This window comes from Ambystoma mexicanum, chromosome 2q (genome assembly GCF_040938575.1).
Source record: "Ambystoma mexicanum isolate Mex_15411 chromosome 2q, UKY_AmexF1_1, whole genome shotgun sequence".
NCBI lineage: Eukaryota > Metazoa > Chordata > Amphibia > Caudata > Ambystomatidae > Ambystoma > Ambystoma mexicanum.
In genome coordinates, this window is record NC_090924.1 from 64,566,441 (window position 1) to 64,586,186 (window position 19,746).

At 44.8% G+C, this 19,746-nt stretch overlaps 1 protein-coding gene across 5 annotated transcripts in view; it reads left to right on the top strand.

Annotated features, from left to right (window-relative positions):
- The first annotated feature begins 7,725 nt into the window (after nt 1–7,725).
- GLIS2 (GLIS family zinc finger 2) overlaps nt 7,726–19,746 on the top strand; it is a 306,268-nt gene continuing 294,247 nt past the window's right edge. For all 5 annotated transcript variants that reach the window (XM_069646842.1, XM_069646841.1, XM_069646845.1 and 2 more), the window contains exon 1: nt 7,726–8,586. The gene's annotated coding sequence lies outside the window, so the exon portion shown is untranslated. The remainder of the gene's footprint in view (nt 8,587–19,746) is intronic.

Here is a 19,746-nt window from a genome sequence, read left to right on the forward strand (position 1 = left end):
AGTCCATGAGACTCTGGGGCACTTCCTTGGGGCCTGCCAAGTCTTTCTGGTTGGCGGGGACTGGGATGGGCCCAACAGCTCCAGGGGTTTTGGAGCACGCACCATGACACTCACATAGGTGGAAAATTACTGACGGCGGTTAGTAGCCAACCAATTCTAAGGGACCACGTAGTAGGGGTCCTATAGTTTATGTAGCCAATGGGACGTCGTACATTTAGTGACTTTCATAGTGGCCATTTTGAGGGGAGGGCTTAGTTGCCCCACCTGATGTTAACTATCCTATTACCTCTCTCCGTTACTCCATACAGGTATAGAACCTGTGCGTAGTTATTCACTTTGGACCAATCGACATTCCCAATAAGTTTCAGAGGTTTGCCACGTAGGATGGCGTGTGTAGTGACGCAGGTCTAAACATCAGTAGTGACACATTTGGTCTATAAAAATGCTGTTTTTTTCTTAAATGAGTTAGAGTCAGAGTATTGAGCGATTGCTGATGTTCGTTGTACTCCCTGTTTTAATTACTTGCATTAAAACAGATAGACTTTTGCCAAACTATTTGTGTCGTCTGTTTTATTGATGTTTGAATAAAATCTGCATCCCCATCTATCTTCAGGGTATTGCTACTCATCTTAAAGGGCTGGAACCCTCCAGTTCAATGTTAAGAGATGTATCAGCTTCGGCAAAGCCTAAATTACCTTTCTGTTTTATCTGATTTGCTTTCTTTGAACTGAGGGAACAAAGCCCTTTCCACAATTCCCTGCGCAATTGGGTCTCCCTCAAGTACCTCAAAAGGGACTTTGGCAGGATTTTGTAAGAGAAACTTCAGGTCTGCCCTGAAGTTGGGGTCAATAACTCCTGCTAAGCCATCTATCCCGATGTTGGGGCTAATCGTATGTAACACCCCAGAGGTGGTATCAAAACTAAGTCCGTAGGAATCATTCCTCTTTTCCCAGGGGGTATAATAGCTTCCCTACTGCTACAGATATCAATCCCTATTGATTCCTTGGTGGTGATGGAAGAGTTAGAGTCTCTGTTACTAAGGTTTTGAAATTATAGGGTTCCCCAATTTGTTTTAAACGCACGTGAAGCTACCATAGATTGGACCTTTTTTTTTCAGAAGGTTCCTCTTTTCCACTAAACTGTGGTAGCCTCCTAAACCTCTGCCCACCAGGTCAGAGTTTATAAATCCATCTTAACACAGACCACTCCCAGAAATGGGGTGAGGGAGTTGGGGGTCCTACAAACCTTGTTACCCCCTCACTTGCCATTTATGATACAAAAGGTACCACTCCTTGACACATAATGTCTCCCAGTATGTTTTCTAGCCAGTGTTGTCTCTTTTGTTTAAGGACTCCAACTCCCAGACTACACCTTGAGCAAAGAAGAAAACCCAGACCAAAGGCAGAAAACAGAATCAAAAACAAGCAGGGAATAAACTGGGAATTTCCTTGCCAAACAGACATGAGACACCCAACCTACCTATCCCATATTTAACTGGCAAACAGTGATGCAATGGAAAATTAAAAGGGAGTGTGGAGAGACTGCAGGAGAACGGGAGAGAAACACCAACCCTCCCAAACCAAATTGGCAACAAGACTCATCAGCATTTATAAATGCCAAATAAATACAAATATGAAAGAAGCAACGGGGAGAACGAGCAGCCTTTACCCTGGCTGCAACCACATCATCAAAGGCAGCAAACATATCTGTGCTGGAAAAGGGTGGGGCTAAGAGGTTTTTGAAAGCTTTTTACATATGTATCCCAGCTCCTGTGGAATCAGATGAGGATTAGAGAGAACGAGCAAGCACACAGTATAAAAGCAGGGTGAATGAGAGACACAGTGAAGGTTGTAGGAGTGAGGCCAGGAAGAGTGGCGGTGGACTGAGACACCAGGTGGAAGACAGACGGAAGAGTCAAGTGCTTAAGAGTTGGTTATAGAGTTGGAGCAGAATGCAGGTGAGGTATTTAGTGCAAGATCAATGGTACCGGTTGTGTGGAGTGTAGTGTGATGTGGTGTGTTCAAAAGGTGAATGAGAAAGAATGATTAGAGAGAGTGAAAGTGAGAGAGAGTTAATTATGGGTGGGTGTGAAGAGAGTGCAAGGAGGTAGTGGGAGTAGTGGTGATCGTGGAGTGAAGCAGGGGGTGTAGGTATTGCTAAGAGCTATAGAGTGTGTGGTAAGGCATAGATAGAGATGAGGGGTGTAGTCAGAGGAGAGGGGTGTAGTGAGAAGATAAGGAGAATGTGAGCAGAAAGATGACAGGAGAAGGGGAGAGAGTGCTTGAAGACCGGGGGACAGAGGAGACAGACAGGTGGACGGTAGGAAGGAGAAAAAGAGGGGGTGAGTGAAGGGTAGAGTGTAAGGTGCAGGTTTCCCGAGTCTGGCACAATCTTAACATCATTTGATATTTGGGGAAAGGTTAGGGAGAAAGAAAGGAAGGCCTGCGACCTTTAGCCCTCCATCCGTATGTGGCAAGTTTTTAGATGCTTGGGCCGGTTACCAATCTCTAGTGACCATCATTTTGGGGATTAGAGAAGTCAGGGATAGGGTAGAGAGAACCCAAGGGAAGGCGATAGAGAGGAGGATGTCCATTAGTTGGACTCACTTAAAAATCCTGACAAAAACCCTTGAACTGTATTTGCGACTTTGTATGTTATTGAGGCATTCTATGACACTAGCTTCGTTATATGGCTATCGTATACGGCTATAGCTCATAGCTGCTTTCGTTGTGCCTTATCAACTGCTAGTGAATGTGCACTATTTACCTTTAATTTGGATGCATTGCAGCAAAACAGCACTATTTCAGGGAACAATGCTGACTAGCTGTGCTCTAAGACTGTCTCAGAGTTTTTTATATGGTGTCCAGGTAAATAGCAGCCAATTTGCCCTTCTTGCCATTTGTGTGTTCACCAGCAAAGTTCAACCCTTAAAAGCGCTATATTAATCACCAGGTACTGTTTATTATGTACCCTTGATCTTACCCAATAGATGCATGAACAATAGCTGTGCATCCTTACAAACTGACATACTGACCCCTGGGTATACATGTGTGCACAATAGCTGTATGACATTATCTATTGTAAGTAGTGTGTCAGTGGCTGGCTGCGAATGTGTACTTTCCACAATAGTTGTGTATCGCACGGTGCGGTAGTGTTGTATGTGCACTATGTCTCAACGTGTAAATCTGCACCATACTGTGATGAATTGCCATCTGTGAAGGGTGTAACAGCCGAGGCTTTTTTATTTTTATTAAATTATAAAATGATGTGCGTAATTCCATCTCTAAAAGAGTAGTCTGCTGACCAGATTTCCCTTTCAAACTTCATGCTTGGAGCTTGGATCCTTCTCTTTTATATTTTATAAAGTTGACAGTGACACAGTAGTGAGGGTGAGGCTGTCCCAGGCAAGAGTACTTACGGAACCATTTCACACAAAGGTTGACCTCAAGCAGGGCCGTGTCCTCGCCCTGATACTCTACAATGTATATGTGGCGGACTTTGAGGCAGATTTGAAGTTGATACCTAACTATCCCACTAGTTATGGTGGAGAGAAGATTCAGTGCATCATGAATGCGGACGACACCATCATATTTGATTGAACCCTGGTAGGTCTTCAACGCTCATTTGATGCCCTAAAAGCGGTCTTCGTGTAAACACAAGCAAGACTAAAATGATGGTCATCAGAAAAGAGGCTTACCGAGGGAAACGCTTTACTTGGCGACTGGGTAGCCTTGACTTGGAAAAAGTCGAGACTTATAAACTTAGGTATGCATATTTCATCACCACTAAATGGTCTTCATGACTTAAAACGACTGTCTCTATGGCCTGGACAAAATGGCTATCTCTGGAAAATGTCATCAATAGACAAGGAGGCAGTTATATTGAGGCCAAACTCAGTGCCTACAGAATGTCGATAGTTCCAGGGATTTTGTACACGCTGGAGACTATGCCTCTGGGACTCGTGGGCTGGCTGAAGACAATTGAGGGTAAACTTTTGAGATCTCTATTGGGTTTGCCTGTCCCGGTTGAAGCCATTCGCCTGGAATTAGGACTGCTGTCCTTAAATATATTATGTATCACGGCAGTCTGTAAACTATGGGCAAATATGTACTTTAGTGATCCAGCAGATGGATGATTCCTAAATCTAACTGTGAGACATGGACAATGCTACTCGCATAGTGTGTGGTTTATGACTATGCAAGACCTAGTCAGAAAACACTGACTAAACGTCGGCATGAATGGTCTCCCTGAGTCACTGGAGGTAATATACAGGCTGGACTTTTGAGAGGAAGTCTAGAGACTATGATTGCTCACGGTATGTAAATTACCTAGCAAACAAACACAAATATGCCCTATATTCAGCCCAGGGACTGAATACAAAGTCCCCAAGTGGCTACTTAACCAAATCATACTATCAGCAATTGATACAATGTATCCTAGCCTTACGCTTAGAAATTCTCCCGATATACGAAAATACAGGGGCTTGGATTGGCCTTAAAAGGGAAGATCGCCTATGCCGCCTATGTAATAATGCTATTGAATTCTCGAGGCATGTACTCCCACAATGCACTGTGCTATCTAACCTTTATAAGAAAGGATATCATAAATGTATTGACCCAACTTCAGACCAGTTCTGGAGTTCATTGTATAGGGCAAAATCCTTGGTAGTGACGGCTTCAGCGCATCACATCTGGCTTCATGTGGAAAAAAGTTTGGATTTGTCTAAGGGGCCTAATGTAAAATCTTGAGAATACCTCTAAATCATGTAAACTCAGGTACAAGGTACGTCCTACTTTTGAAATCTATGTATAGGGGGATATATAATTACTTGACACCTTCCTCCTTAGAAACGTTCTTATGCTAATAATGAAACCTCCTGATCCCATTACAGTGCTGATGTACGGGGATGTACACAAACCGTTCTCTTAAATAATGTTTTAATGTATGATGAATGTATGCAATTCATTTATGTGTTTTATTCTTTTATAAGTGTAGAGATCAAATGTTGAATTTGTGTTTTTTATTCTCTTTTCTACAGTGTAATGGTCAAACCTTGATCAAAAACACTTAATAAAACGAATTTTAAAAAATTATAAAAATTCCCTTTCATAAGCTCCATGGCAAAAGCATAGTGTGTATCTGTGTCCTGTTGCAGCAATATCCTGATTTGCAGCACCTGCTCTATCAGTGGCTCTACGCGTGGCACAGAGCAGGCTCAGAGGTCACAGCTGTAAACTATAGTATAGTATTCATTTGGCCTCTCTTGGGAGATTTGCACTTTCCCAAACCCTCATCCATGGATGTGAAGAAGGGGCAGCCCAAGGAAGAGGAGTGCTCTCCCTCCTACCCACACTCAGGGCACATTGCGGGTGACACTTGATGTGGGTCAGTGCCTGATATTCTGCACCAGAATCTCTCGGGATGGGAGAGCAGACCCTAAAGGACTCGCCCATCCATGAGCCTCTGAACTGGGCCTTGCAGCATCTGGAGGACCAGATCTACTAATGCTCCTTGTTCTGCCCACCTCAAAACCGGTCAGAATGCCGTCAAAGCCAAACTCGATGCAATTGAGGCCAAGCTTGATGTCATCGATGCAGAAGGATCCCACCAGTGCTAACTTGTGGCACTCATATGAATTTTCAAATAATTGCTTGAGCATTGAGCTGTTCAACACTACATCGTTCCCTTGCTGAGCCCGTCACCTGCTAGGCTCAAATCAACTGCTGGACACCGGGACCCAACTTGAGCTGCTGGAGAGTTACTTGCTGACACTAACCAGGGGTTACACCACGGCTCCACTTGACTCGCACTCGAATTGCTGCTTCGCTGAACTGCACACCAGAGAAACAGCATCAACATTTCGGCAACTGCTGCCTGTCGACTCAAACTTCAGCAGAGTCACTCATCCACCCTTCCTGGTGGTTAAAACCAGGCTCAACCCAGCCAGACCTCAAAGAGATCCTGGTGAGCACCCCCGACCTACACCACCAAAAGCCAACTTGGAGCTGTAAAGAGATACTGCATTTAAACCTGCTTGATGCTGATTGCTGTTTGGACACCCAGGATCTACTGCAGTCAAACTGAGCTTGATCTATTCACACCATTGCTCAAAGCCGATATTCAATGCTGTTGAACCACCTAAGAATGGAAAAAAGGTACTATTGACCAATTACTGCCCCTTGTTCCATTTGGGCCCTAGAGACTGGCTAGGTCACTTTTGCACCTTTTTCCATCCAATGACATACCCTTTTTGTGGTTGATAATTTGCCTATCACCCCTGTATTCATACCTACCTGTTGCATTTCCTCTGTTCTCTACACAGGGGTGGGTTTTGTACAGTGTTTTCTATTGCAGATGGTGTGTTTGATTAAAATATAAATATTTGTATAGAACCTTGATAGGATATTCTTTTTATTTTGGACTGTATTACTGTGTTGTTTGGGTCACTACTGGATCACATTCACATCCCACTTGTAGTTTAGCCTTCTTTCGGCCCACGTTCGCACAAAAGGCAAAGGAGGTATATCTCTTAACTTTGCCTGATTTCACAATTGTGTTAGATCTTATTTTGTAGAAGTGCGAGCGTTGAGTGGGCAGGTTCACCGCTACTCAATTTGTCACAAATACATGTTTGTGAGCGGTCTTAATGTGTTCTAATGGACAATTCTGGAACTCCCTTCCTCCTACCTGCAGGGAGGACCTACCCTACTACCAGTTCAGAGCCAGGACTACCCACTGGCTTAAAACTCTTGACTCATAACGACCTTTCTAATTCCCAAATGCGTCACATGGCTCCTTACCTCATTGCATATAAATATGTATATAGCATTGCCTATAGTGTATGTGGTCTACCCTTCCTACTCGGCGTGATACGTCCAGCCCTGTAACCGCAGCTGGACCTCAACCTACTGTATGTATGTAACTAAGTTTTGCAACCCTCTTGCTGCCTCTGCGCCTGGCTACCCCCGGGTTAGGTGCGCATTATAAAATCAAATACAAAAAAAATACAAATACAATTGTCCGTACATTTGTGTCTATGCATACATGTGTTTTATTGCAGGGTGTAAGCAAGTGCTGCATCCCGCCTGCCTGTGAATGTGGTCGTGTGTGTGTTTGTATAATCCGAGTGACCTTGTTCAGAATACAGCCCTCTGTGGATGCGTGTGTTACTGGTTGCCTCTCTGGAGTAGGCGTGTCTGTTAACACTATCAGAGCAAGGAGCTCAATGGTGTTGCGCTACTGGAGCACCGTGCCTCATATCTGTGAATGCATGTATGTGTATGCGTGTGTCACTGTGGAATGTGTGTGACCATGCACACTGCAGCAGTTTGCGTGTGTTTTTGTATGTACAGTAGGTGTATGCCCGTATCCACAGACCAGAGGGTGCGGTGCGTTCGCCAAGTGTGTTGCACTCTAAAATTGCATATTTGTTTAATACATAGAAGCCCCCGAGGAGGGCAGGGGGGGGGGGCATGCCGTCCTTGCCGGTGGACTGGGTGTGCGTGTGGGTGTAGTGTGGGCGTAAAGGTGTTTGGCACCTTGTAGCTGCAGAGCTCTACCGAGTGCCCGCCTCTAAATGCCTTTTTTGTCTCTCCTCAGACCCCCCTACTCCCCCTCCGGTCTGCCTGTCTGTGTCTTTGTGCCTCCAGTCTCTGTGTCCCTGCGAATGCAATCTCTGCCTTCCTCTGCGCCCCGCCGTCTGCCCGTCATTCCCTTCCCTCCCGCTTTCGCCTCTAGTTTGATCCCATTCCCTGTATTCCTCCTCTTAGTTGCCCGTCCCACTCCCCTACAGCCCCCTCTCTTTTCCACACTCTCTCTCCCACTCCCTGGCCCTTTGCTCTTTCCCTCCCTGCTCCTCCCACCCTCTTCCCCCTCCCCCTGCTGCCCTCCAGCCAGTGGAGGGCAGGAGGCGGAGTCGCCTGCATGGGCTGAGCTGGCAGGGCTGTGGTTCAGTCTTGAAATGGAGAATTTGGTCTGAAACCGATCAGAGCTGGTCATTTTCAGACAGCTCAGCAGGGCTGCCATAAATCACCCTGCACGTTCACACCCTCATCCCTCCCTCTTTCTCTCCATCCTCCTCCCCCTCCACCCCATCCTTCCCCCTGCCTCTGCCAGCACCTCAGATTCTGCAGCTACTCTGCTTCTGCGTACCCCCCTGGACCCCCGCCTCTCTGTACAGAGGGGGGCAGACACCCACACCCTGCACCCTAAGCCTGCAGACAGAAGCCCCCCGCCCTCCCTATGTACAAAGGGACACGGAGCTGATCTCCCCGGCCCCAGCCCTGCAGATGTGGCCAACAGACCCTGGCAGACACAAGGAGGGTCCCTATTCCCAGCGGGGGAGAGGGGGGACAAAGTGCAGGAACCCCCAACCTGCACCCCAGTAACAGAGGAGGGTTCTCATGCTTCTGCAGAGCAGGACCCTCTGAGCGGCTCGCCTACTGGAGATTCCACAATCCCGGCATTTTCCCCTGGATCTGTTTTTCCTTTCCTAGGAGCCAAGCCAGACTTTGGAGAACGGGGGATATAGCCGTGCCCCTCCCTGGAATTTACCGGGAGACCCAGCCACCTGCACTGTGTAGAAAGGTAAGCACCGGAGGGGGGAGGGGAGCACTGGCTCTGCTTCTTGTACCCCAACCCATGTCAACACTTTTAGTGCTGGTTATTAAGCGGGGTGGGGGGCCCGGGTATATGCACCCTAGGCAGGCAATCTAGAATGATTATGTTGTGCACGAGATCTGCAGAATAAGTCACCAGACCGCGTCTTGACAGTTGGGACATGATTTGCTATTGGGCTTCACCTGAGTCCTTGTCCAGGGTGTGATGTGCTTGGAGACCACCCCCTCCCCTCAACCCCCCCCCCCCCTGCCCTCAAATGCATGTACAGTTGTACACGTGTTTTATATGCAGTGGATATAAACTTTCTGGTGAAGTTGACTTTTTAAATCTATGTATATGTGTGTGGTTTATATGTTATGATTTTTTGTAGATAATTAAATATTTTGTATGCAGTGCATGTTTTGGGATTGTACGGGTAATTTTGAGGGCCATGGAAGGCAGATAGGTGAAGAGCTCAGGGTGTGCTGGGGTGCGACCGTGCAGTTGTGTAAGCTCCCCGCTTTGATGTGGAAGGAGAGAAACGCGCAGAGAGCAGGCACCACCACCCCAGAGCGGGCACCAGCGATGAAGCAGGTGCCAGATCTAATGGCTGGCACCATCCCCAGGGGGCAGGCACCGGCTGGGCGCGAGGGGAGGGGCAGGCACCAACTCAGCGAGCAGGCACGGCACCAGCGATTGAAGGCAGGCAGGCTCTTGCAACAGGCACCTGCTCAGGCATCAGCTCTTTAAAAAAACAAAAGCTCCGCGGGAGGACGGGCACCATCTTTGAATGTGCGGGCACCGCACCACCTGACTGAGTATATGGAGTTGCCTTAGGGAAAGAATGGAAGCCCTTCACACTGTTTGTTTTGAATCCCGCTGTCTCCTGGAACGAGGAGAAGGGGTTCCCTCCTCCCTCTCTGCCGCCGTCCCCACACCCTCTTGTCAGGACTCGCCACAGGCATCTTATATACACAGGAATATATTTGTACAGGTACACTCGGGTGCCCTTTTCTGTTTATTAACTCATCTTTTGTAGATATACATAATGTTCTCTGCGTTCCTTCCACTCTGCACATTTTTCCTGGCTTATCTTTTATCTCCAATGTGCGCACAATTATCACTGTGCCATCCATGCCCCCTCTCTGTCTGTGCCACATTTTCCCTGTGCACCATGCCTCTCCCCTGTGTGTCTGTGCACTGTTCTGATATTGCACCGTCCTATAGCCCCTCAGTCTACCTGAGCACACTTTGGTTACCTTTCCTCGCTCCCATTCCACTGTGTACCTGTCCCCCATTCTCTCTGGGAGCACAACTGTGTCCGTGCGCGGTTCTCCGCGGGGTTACCCTTTCTGTTCACTGTGTGCAGTTTGCCCCATGCATCAGTTTCTCCATCTCTGTCCACAAGTCCCACTATTTGCCTTTCTCTGTATCCCTATCGCTGTGCACAGGTGTTTACCCTTTTCTCCCAATGGTGAACAGATTTTGTTGTATTTGAATTTTTGTCCAGTGCTGGCCCTACCCAGAGGGTCTTGGAGCGCCTTACAAAGTTCAAAACTGAGTAGGGGAAAAATACACCTGTCACTTTGTAACGTCCCTCCCACCCCACGCCCTTCTTTGCCCTAGAGGTACAATTCTCTCTTTGCACTGTTTGGCTCCCATCTTAAATGCTCCCAAATCCTACTGTTCGTGTGTAACTCCTCTTCACTCCAACTATAGATGTAAACTGCCCCCTGCTACTCTTTAGGGGCCTGTAACCTTTGGCTCTCCAGATGTTTTGGACTACAAATCCCATCAGTACTTTCCTGCATTATCAATAGAGATGGATCAGGGCAGTTGTACTATTACCACCTGTAACCATCTAATTTGTTATGTATCAAAAAGAGAGGTAGATAGTATCTGACACTTCAAAAATACATTCAATAACTAGCGAAAATGCATTGCTCTTTATTTAATGATACATAATGTTAGAAACGTAATGGCACCATCAAATTTTTCTCTTGACCTTAACGCTAAAGAGCAAAGGGGTGATTTTTGATGACCGATATAAAATCAAGTTTAAATTTGAGTACCCTTATTACCCTTTTGTCCTTTCTTGTGGGTCCATGGGTGCGTTAGCTTGTCGTAGCATCATAAGAAGGGAAGGAGCCATTAGTTGGGCGTCATTTCTTTCGACTTGGTTAGAATGGCTTCAGTAAACCAGGGACTAGTGCTTTCCCCCATCAGCATCCGGTCCCACCAATTCTGGTCTAGATCGATGTTACAGCTCATTTGATGTTTCGTGCGGTATTTAGTTCTTAGATTAGACAGGATCTGGCATGAGGTGAACCAATGATTGAGGGTTTCTGTTAGTCCGGCTAGACCGCAGTATTTACAGTATGCCCTTTTGGGGATATTAGCTTCCTCTGTAGTACTCCCCCTCTTGTGTCGAGAATATTTAGTCTCGCTCTCAACTGAAGATTCCTGTAAAATGGAGAGGGGAACTTCTGTAGATATAGCAGGAGTTGGTTTAGTCCTTTTCTTTCTTTCTCGCGACATGGTCTTAAAGTGTCCAGATTTCTTAAACTTACCGTTTCTATCCAGTCCTGCACCTGGAGTTTTTTAAAAATGTTCATAGGGTTGGTGAGCAGATCGTTTTCATCTAATTCACAATCTACCATTATTCTCCCGATCTTATTCCACCATTTCCTCAAGATTTGATCTTATTCCACCATTTCCTCAAGATTTGATCGTTAGTTTTTCCTTTGCATTGGAAGATTGCCAATGGTGATCCATCTTCTGCTAGCCTGGTTTTCCGATACAGTGTTATTGACTTCCACAGGGCTATACTCTCCAAGGACTGAAGTCTGAGTTCATGACATATCACCACAATTGGGAGGGCATTAGGGAGCCGTAAACACTTACGGCAGAAAAGACCTTCAAGACGGGCCCAGATTTCCCAGGGCATGGTCAGCAGTCCTTCTGAGCCATAATACAAAATAGGTTCCACCTTCTGGCGGTAGAATGACATGAGCGCTATGATGGAAAATTTGCTATATTTTTGTAGAATTCTCATGCCCTGGGCAGCCAGGCGCTTCGTCTTTAATCTGAGGGCCAGATAATGGGCGGAATCATCACAGTTCTTGTTTATTACAACCCCCAGATAAATCATTGTCTCCACCACTTTGATCTTCACATCGCCTATCTGCCAGGCTTGATCTAATCGCTGGGATCTACGCGCAAATGTCATATATAAGATTTTATATTTATGAACATTGATTTTCATATCATTAGTCTCCAGAAAATGAAAAAAACAGGGAATTCTCCTCTGTAACCCGACTGGGGTTAAGTCCATAAATACAATATCATCTGCATATCCATGGCGTATATTTTCAGTTTATTTTAGTTTGGAAGGACCTTTATAATAGACTATACTATACTACCCTTTATAAGTACACATCTGTGCAGTTTTCGCAGGTTATGGGCTCCCACCTCTCTCTGGGCCTGATCGCGAGTTGGGCGGTATCCCAGCTGGGATAGCACCGAACTTTATTAGCTTTAGCGGCCACCCGTCCAGCGGTATTACTGCTGGATCACGGGTTGGGCACAAACTGTTAGTCCCTATTCCCCATTTGGGGAATGTTCAGCGCAATTACCGCATGGTAATATCACTATCGGTAATTATGCTGAACATTGGCATTTTCCTTGCATGTTTACCCCCAGCTCTGAACTGGGGGTAAACATGCCAGACTCGAGATTGGGAGGATCCTTAAGTGCGTTACACCAATTGTGCACCATACAGTGGGCCTGATCACGAGTTGGGCGGTAGCCCTTAAATGTGGGGGTAACACTTTACTGCCACATTTAAGGGCTACCGCCCAACTTGTGATCAGGCCCTCTGTATGATGTACAATCCTCCTAAGGAAAATGTCTCCCCCTCTCTTTTTATAATGTTCACTTCTCATTGTTTACATTTTATCTTCGGCTCGCTCTGTACCGTTCTCACAGTCTAGTCTCGCTACCATCTCTCCGTGAGCACCGTTCTCCGCGTGCACCATTCCACCTGTTATTGATGTAGTTACCATTATTGACCTTTTCTTCCATCTCACTGTGTGCACCTTTCTCTTCCGGAACTCGACCCGCCTCCCCTCTTCCCACCTATGTATTCTGCCACCTCTTTCCGGTGACTTCTACCTCAAGCTCTTTCTCTGAGCCTTCCTCCCACGGATACACTATTTATTCCAGTCTAACATTAAACCGAAGCTAACGGGATGATGAAATCCCTTTGGTCGGGGCCATAGAGCGCCTTGTGCTGGCGCAGTTCTTTTTGTGCGCTTAAGGCGAGGGGTTGGGCAGATTGGGGAACTAGACCCACCAGCGATCCTCTCTGCTCTGCTATTGGTCCAGTCGTGGATTTCATGTGTAATGTTGCAAGGAGCAAAAGGCAGCTTCTGGACGCTTATACATAACAGACGGAAGCGTAGCAAAGAAAAGGCTTGCTTCGGTGTAGAATGCGGAAAGTAAACAAGCCGAGCCTGGGATGCCAGGGTGCTTGTAAGAAGCCAGAGAAAAGGGGCCCTGTCTGGGACCAGCATGACTACAGGCCAGAACGAGCCAGGTGCATCAGTGGCAGCTAGACAAGAATGTACGCCAAGAGCAAGAAAACGACAAAAATAAAAGGGACATATTTGAGGTTGGTTTGTCCTTTTTTTGGGGAGTGTTGGAAGCCTTAGTCCATAGCCATTTAAATCTTGTGATTACAAACAAAGGCTGTGCTATATTACCTACATGCCCCCGCCCCCACCTCCCACCATGTAAAATCGAAACTGCGTGCCGTGGTTAGGCAATCTTCTGGGTGCAAATGAAAGGGCCGCAGCACCGAAGCGCCCACGGCACTGCATAGGCTACTGTTAGAAAGGAGGATACCATTCAAAGTGGCATCTCTTTCTTACAAAACGCAAACCACCTCTCTGAAAATCTAAAAAAATCAGATAATCAAATCTTCTGCTCTGTAGCACACGCACACCCACCAGCCACCGTTATACATGTGACAACCCAACCCACAAACCCACGCACTGTTAAAGTGAGGACCTGTTCTTTTAGCAAGGACCCAAAGTGCAAAGTGAGGACTTGTTACTTTAATGCATATGAGGTCCTCCTTGACACACGACCTACTAATGAGGGCAATCTTAGAACCTCGCCAATAGAGGAGAACTCATGCAGTGCCATAGGTACTGCACTCTATTTCACTATTTTATACTTAATGCTATGTGCATTCTAGGGATGGATGTTAACTTGTATTTGTTCACCTTAGATCTATACCCACTATATTGGGATCCGCATGACAGCATTTTTGCTCAGTGTTAAGGAAGGGTCTTCACAAGTACACAAATATGACACCTGTGCTTATATGTTGAGGAACAAACCTTACACATCCCCTGTTTCATCAATACCTCAAAAAAGTATTACCCAAATCTCCCTTTCCCTTACCAGTCAACATGAGTTATGGTTTATCTTCCATCACACCATTGTGTGCGCGCTAACAGATCTGGGTGCGCAACCACATCTCGGTGCGCACATGCCTTTGCGTGAGCTCGCACATCTGCATGCATACACAGAGGATGAAGATAGATTTAGACAGAAATTTCATTTTCTGATTTTTTTTGGGTAGCTCAGTGTTTCAATGGGGCCATGTGGTTTACTTTCAGATGGTAAGTAGTTTCCACCGACCAATGCCATACATCCAGTCATCAATCTAGTTTTGTTACTTTGCAAGCTTTGCTTTAGAAAGGCAAAGAGTTATTCTGCAACGGTGCCCCCAGGAATCAATTTGAGGACTCATTTCTTTAACTGCACATTGTTTCTTACCATCTTGCAAGGTGCCGCTGATGATTACTGCAGTGTTTTAGAATAAAGGTATGTACAATGCCACAACTCAGGGTAATATCAGGGCCGATGATTACTTATCACTGTAATACTGCAGGGCAACATTTATTCCAATGTGGAAAAAACCGTATGCAACTATTTCCAGCCTAGAAACCCTTGTGTGCAGGCGTGTTATAAATGACTTATATATCATAGCCTTGCTCGCTGTGTCCGTGCTCTCAAGCTACATTTCACCATGGAGGCCAGTTGAGTTTGAGACATTCAGTGTGTGTAGAGGACAGTCTGCCTGGTCTGTTCGGGCCAAACCTTCCATCTTAGTGCAAGTTTGGATGGATTTGCATAAGGGTGGACCCATTCTGCAAAAGCACAGGCAAGCTAAACAAGCATTGGCAATCATTCTGAGTTTTTGAAGAGCAGGCGTGTTCCCATTATTCATATCTTTATTTTTTAAAATTACACTATGTTACTACTATTCTTCTTCACCTTTTCTTTACAAAACACAATATGTTACTAGTAGTCTCTACCTACTCTATACATAAGAAATAAAATTGCCTTCTGCTACCATTTATACTATTTATTTATTGAGCATTTTGTTAGGCGGCTATACAACAAAATAGTGTTTCCAGGCACCAGACAGCTATACCACAGGCACAACTGTTCATTTTACTACAGCTTGTAATTATTTACTGGTTAGTAAACAAATCGGCATCACTTGTCGGCAAAGTGGGGTTGTGTTTTCTGAGAAAGACGCCATATTTGGAATCAAAATAAGTGTTAATAAATGTTAAGTTAACATTTAACTCTATCCAGGACAATGAACCTGAGTGTAATTGAAGGCAATTTTATTTCCATTGAACTACTGTTAGATGACCCAACAGAGGATCCTGCCCACCAAACCAAGTCCTTCCATGCAGGGCTGCGGGCCAGGATGCTCTATAGCTTTTAAATGAAGCGTCTGAAAGAAGATTTTATTACACCAGGAGCAGCTTCATAGTTTCAATTAATTCATTACCTTGCAGAAAGCTACCTCTGCGGCATTATATGACAGCTCTAAACCATCTTATTGTGGCAAAACTGTATAAAAGTCAGATGATGTTCCATTGGTGATAGACCTGATGTATATAAAAAGCTCCCGTAACATGTAACACATTACCTAAAAACCTTTTCTGCGAACGAAATCTGTATGTTTTTAACAAAAGCATTAAAGACCTTTTTATTTTCCTAGGCTTTACCCCTGCTAGGGACTTCTTTTTGTTGTTTTATCCATTTCACTGATCGATCTGCCTTCCCCACGCCTAATGCCTACGGGCTACGGCGCGTTAGAAAAAGATAAATAAACATTAAAAAAATATGTCGGAATGCTAGAAAAAAAAGTGGCAACCTCACTAATGTATACCATTCAATGTTATTTCTCGCATTGATAGGTGATGCCATGCCACCTCTGAAAGCCAAAACTGAAATGATTGTAAAAGGTGTTCTGCGATATTGATCCTGTGTGTTAGATGGTAGCTCTGGCATTTCCATCCCATTTTAGCTACCTGCGCTTTCTCTCAAACCTTTCTAAAATCCCATGAAAATACATAAAGTGATGGCATGCTAGAAAGGTTACGCAGGCAGAGCTTGACTGAACAGCAGTGCCCCTGCTGAGGATATCCAGGGGGTAGATAACAATTCCATATTAAATGCCTCTGTACTTCTCTTTTGACATTTTCAACATAGTCATCAGAATTGATGAACTGAAGTTCCTTCAAAACATGGAAAAGTCTGCTTAATGTGACGAGATCAAGATTGACTTTTCTTGGTTAGTCTGAAATCCAGGTACCTTAAAAATGTAGAGGCCCTTCTATGGCATGCATGCATTGTCCTATGTATTGCATTGTCTGGTCGAATGAATTTAATTGATTTGATTAATTTATTTGTTGACTCCTAGATGAACAGGGCAAGGTGCTTCCTCTTGAAAGGACCTCAACTGGGAGGTACCTGGCATTTTTGGATTGTAGGTAAGAAGTCTGCTTGTGTTCGTTGCTTCGCTGTAAGGTTCCTGGCACTTCTGATCTGCCGTGGCCATAGGTGTGCAGCAATTCTGATAGACCATCACTGGTAGTAAACTATAGGAGGGGGTCTAGCTAGTTCATATTTATTGATTTGCACACCGCACACAACAAACGTAATTGCCTCTAGGCACTACACTCCCAGACGCAGGTGAAAGGGTCGCTACCCAGCCCAGTCCATCTGGCTCAAAAAAACTTAAGTTGTCGGTTTTCTATGTTCCCAGGCATGCAGTTACAACAAGTAAATGGCCCTTTCCATCCTTTCTCATTGCAAGACAATACATGGCATTGGTTGCAATTCTCTGTGTTTCTGTTTCAAATGGCTACAGGCTCCTCTCTTCAGGTGTAACATGTACATATAAAAGAACTATATAAATCATAGGCCACCACCAACCAATGTTAGTAGGGCAAAAATGTTTACTTATCGTTTTCTAAGACTTGCCCCCCTCACTCAAATACTGCTTAACCTCCTACGAGGATGGTATCGGACTATTGATTGTGTTTGTTGCCCGAACCTTGATCTCAAGGAAAATAATTCCAAACCAAGTTCTCTACCATAGTTTCTCAAAAGTATCTCAAAGTTGTCCATCAACTTCAACTTCATATACGTTTTAGGGAACTGTCCCTGTTTTCAAATGAACCAAGAAAGGTAAACATGTGACAATCTCCCCAGACTGAAACAAAATGAACAATACTTCATGGTAGATCAGAACATACAGTGACAGGAAAATCCTGTCATATAATACCTGATTGCTAAATTAACAAGGCATCGTGTAGGCCCTTGGCAAGTGGAGTAAACTGTTTTCGTCATGCTGGGTGCTGGACATAGTTTTTTTTAACGGTGGGATCCCCAAGCGACATGGGATGAAGGCGTGCAGGAGTGGGGGGATTGCCTCTGAGAAGATTAATCAGGAACACATGGAATATGAACCCAAAGGAGGAGCCTTCCCTATAATGTTGCAAGCAAAGTATAAAAGGTGAACACCTTTTAAAACTAAAAAGCTGTTTTTCAATATTTCGTCATTTCTGGCAGGGTGCAACCTTATCAAGCGAGTTCACTGGGCTTCTGATTGTCTGCTGAAGTGGTCTTGTATATAAGTGTCACGCCCAGTATCCAAATGATCATGGTTCGAATTCTGGTCTCAGCACTGTCGAAAGCAATATGAATGCACACAAATAAGTGAAGGGAGCGAATCGATTGCCCAGGTCAGGATCCAGTGAGACCTTTTTTGCCGGATCTGGGAAAATCCATCCCACTAGCCAGCAATGCTCATGCTTTAATAAATGCATGTGACGTCATTTGCATACAACGATATAGTATGTAATGATATCAGATCGCAAAACTACTGCACAATGATATTACCGTGCCAATGCACTGCTGAGTCTAGCAACTAAACTTACGTGAAGGAAATGCACAAAATGTTATGAGTGTGGAAAAATCTTGTCTGAAAGCCAACCCCATATTATTTCACTTTTTTGTGGTAATTTGAGAAAGGGGCCAACTGCCCCGAAAGATGTCATGGTGTGATGTGGTGTTTTGTTGCGGACTCCCTTATATGTTTTAGTTTTCCTTGAATACAACTTTTGAATAAGTTCGAGATGCTACTATTGATAACTTGGTCTCCCAATATTTTCCTTGTGATTTAGTGCTGTGTTTCCGTGCCCACAAATAAAAGCTCTTGAATGATATGAGTATAAAGCTCATTTAATTCACATAACGGTTATAAGTACAGCTGATTGTTACACGCACCAGTGTCAAATCCCTAGCAGTTCGTTGTTGGAGAATCTGTATTAGTGGGGAGGAACAGACATGTGCCTTCACCCATGTCTCTCATTCTTCGTACCCAATGCTTTGCGTGCCTCCCGTTTCTACTCTTGCGCGAGTGCCCTGCCCTGTAAATTCGGGTCCTCGAACAAGATTAGAGCTCCATATTCTTCCCCTTCCCAGTAATAGTCCAGAGTGTCTTTGTGCAACAATTAACATTAGTCTTTAAATCTGCTGGGAGGTCTTACCTTTCTGCGTGGTCTTGCATGCAAGTAGTCTCGTGACGGCTCACTTGGAGAAGGGTTTTCTTTTTCTTTCTCCGGGCTGCATGATTCTTTGCGGTACCTTTCTGTTGAGACACTGTGTCCCTTCTGGTATGCCATCTTGAAGTGATTCAGCTTCTTGTATCTCATCACAGGATTTCTTTGTGAAGTTCTTTTGGAGAGATGCCTGTCATTGAAGTTTGTGACTCTGTCATCCAAATTATTCCAGATGTCTTCCTGTACCTCACAATGTCCTCGGTTTGGACAGTATATGGCTACATGTTATTCAATCCAAGTCTTTTCATGTTTAGTCACTATGTGACAGGATTCTCATTTGATTAATTATATGAGTTGAATGTATATGGGTCCTGGGAAGGAGTCTTTGTGATTCTTCTTTAGCTTGACAATATACCATTCTTCCATACAGAGTGTTTGAACTGCTTTCTTGTTGTGCTATTGCTTTTATTTGATTTTTGCTTTGGATATGCGTCACAGCATTGAAGGTAGCATTGTAGAGAGGGCATGTCATCCTTTTACTGCTTGGAATTGAGATATTCATGTGATTGAGTTAGGACCAAGTGATGGGCAGCAATGGCGTCCGAGGCCATTTTTACAGGGTCAATTTTGCAAGTCAATGTGAGTTTTAGGCATCATTTGATATATCCGTTTGTCCTCTCAATCAAACCGTTGGCTTGAGGGTGGTAGAGGGCAGCTTTTCTCTGCTCATTGTTATTCATCTCTATGAATTTCTGCATCCCATTTGACATGTGTTATAATTATAATTGTTCATTTATAACACGCTTAATACAAGGAGTGGTTTCTAAGCATGGGATCGGGATTCGAACCTGTGTTGCGCTGCATTGTCTTGCTTCCAAGACAAACGCATTGCCCCATAGCTATCCATCCTCCCCGAGTATTCCTTGTGGTCACTTTCTTGTATATGTTTGCACTCCACTGTATGCTGCTATTTGTTGTGGAATGCCTTTCCAGAAAAAGACTTGTTTCATGATTTCAGTTATAGTACTGGTGGTTATGTTTGATACAAAATATAACTCGGTCCATTTAGAGAGGTCCTCGACCAGGACTACTCCATATCTGAATTTAATGTACAGTCCAAAAGAGCTTCTATGAAGTTTATTCTGATATTTTTCCATGCGGTGTCCGGTACTTCCACATTTGGCAACAGTGCAGGTCGAACTTAGTG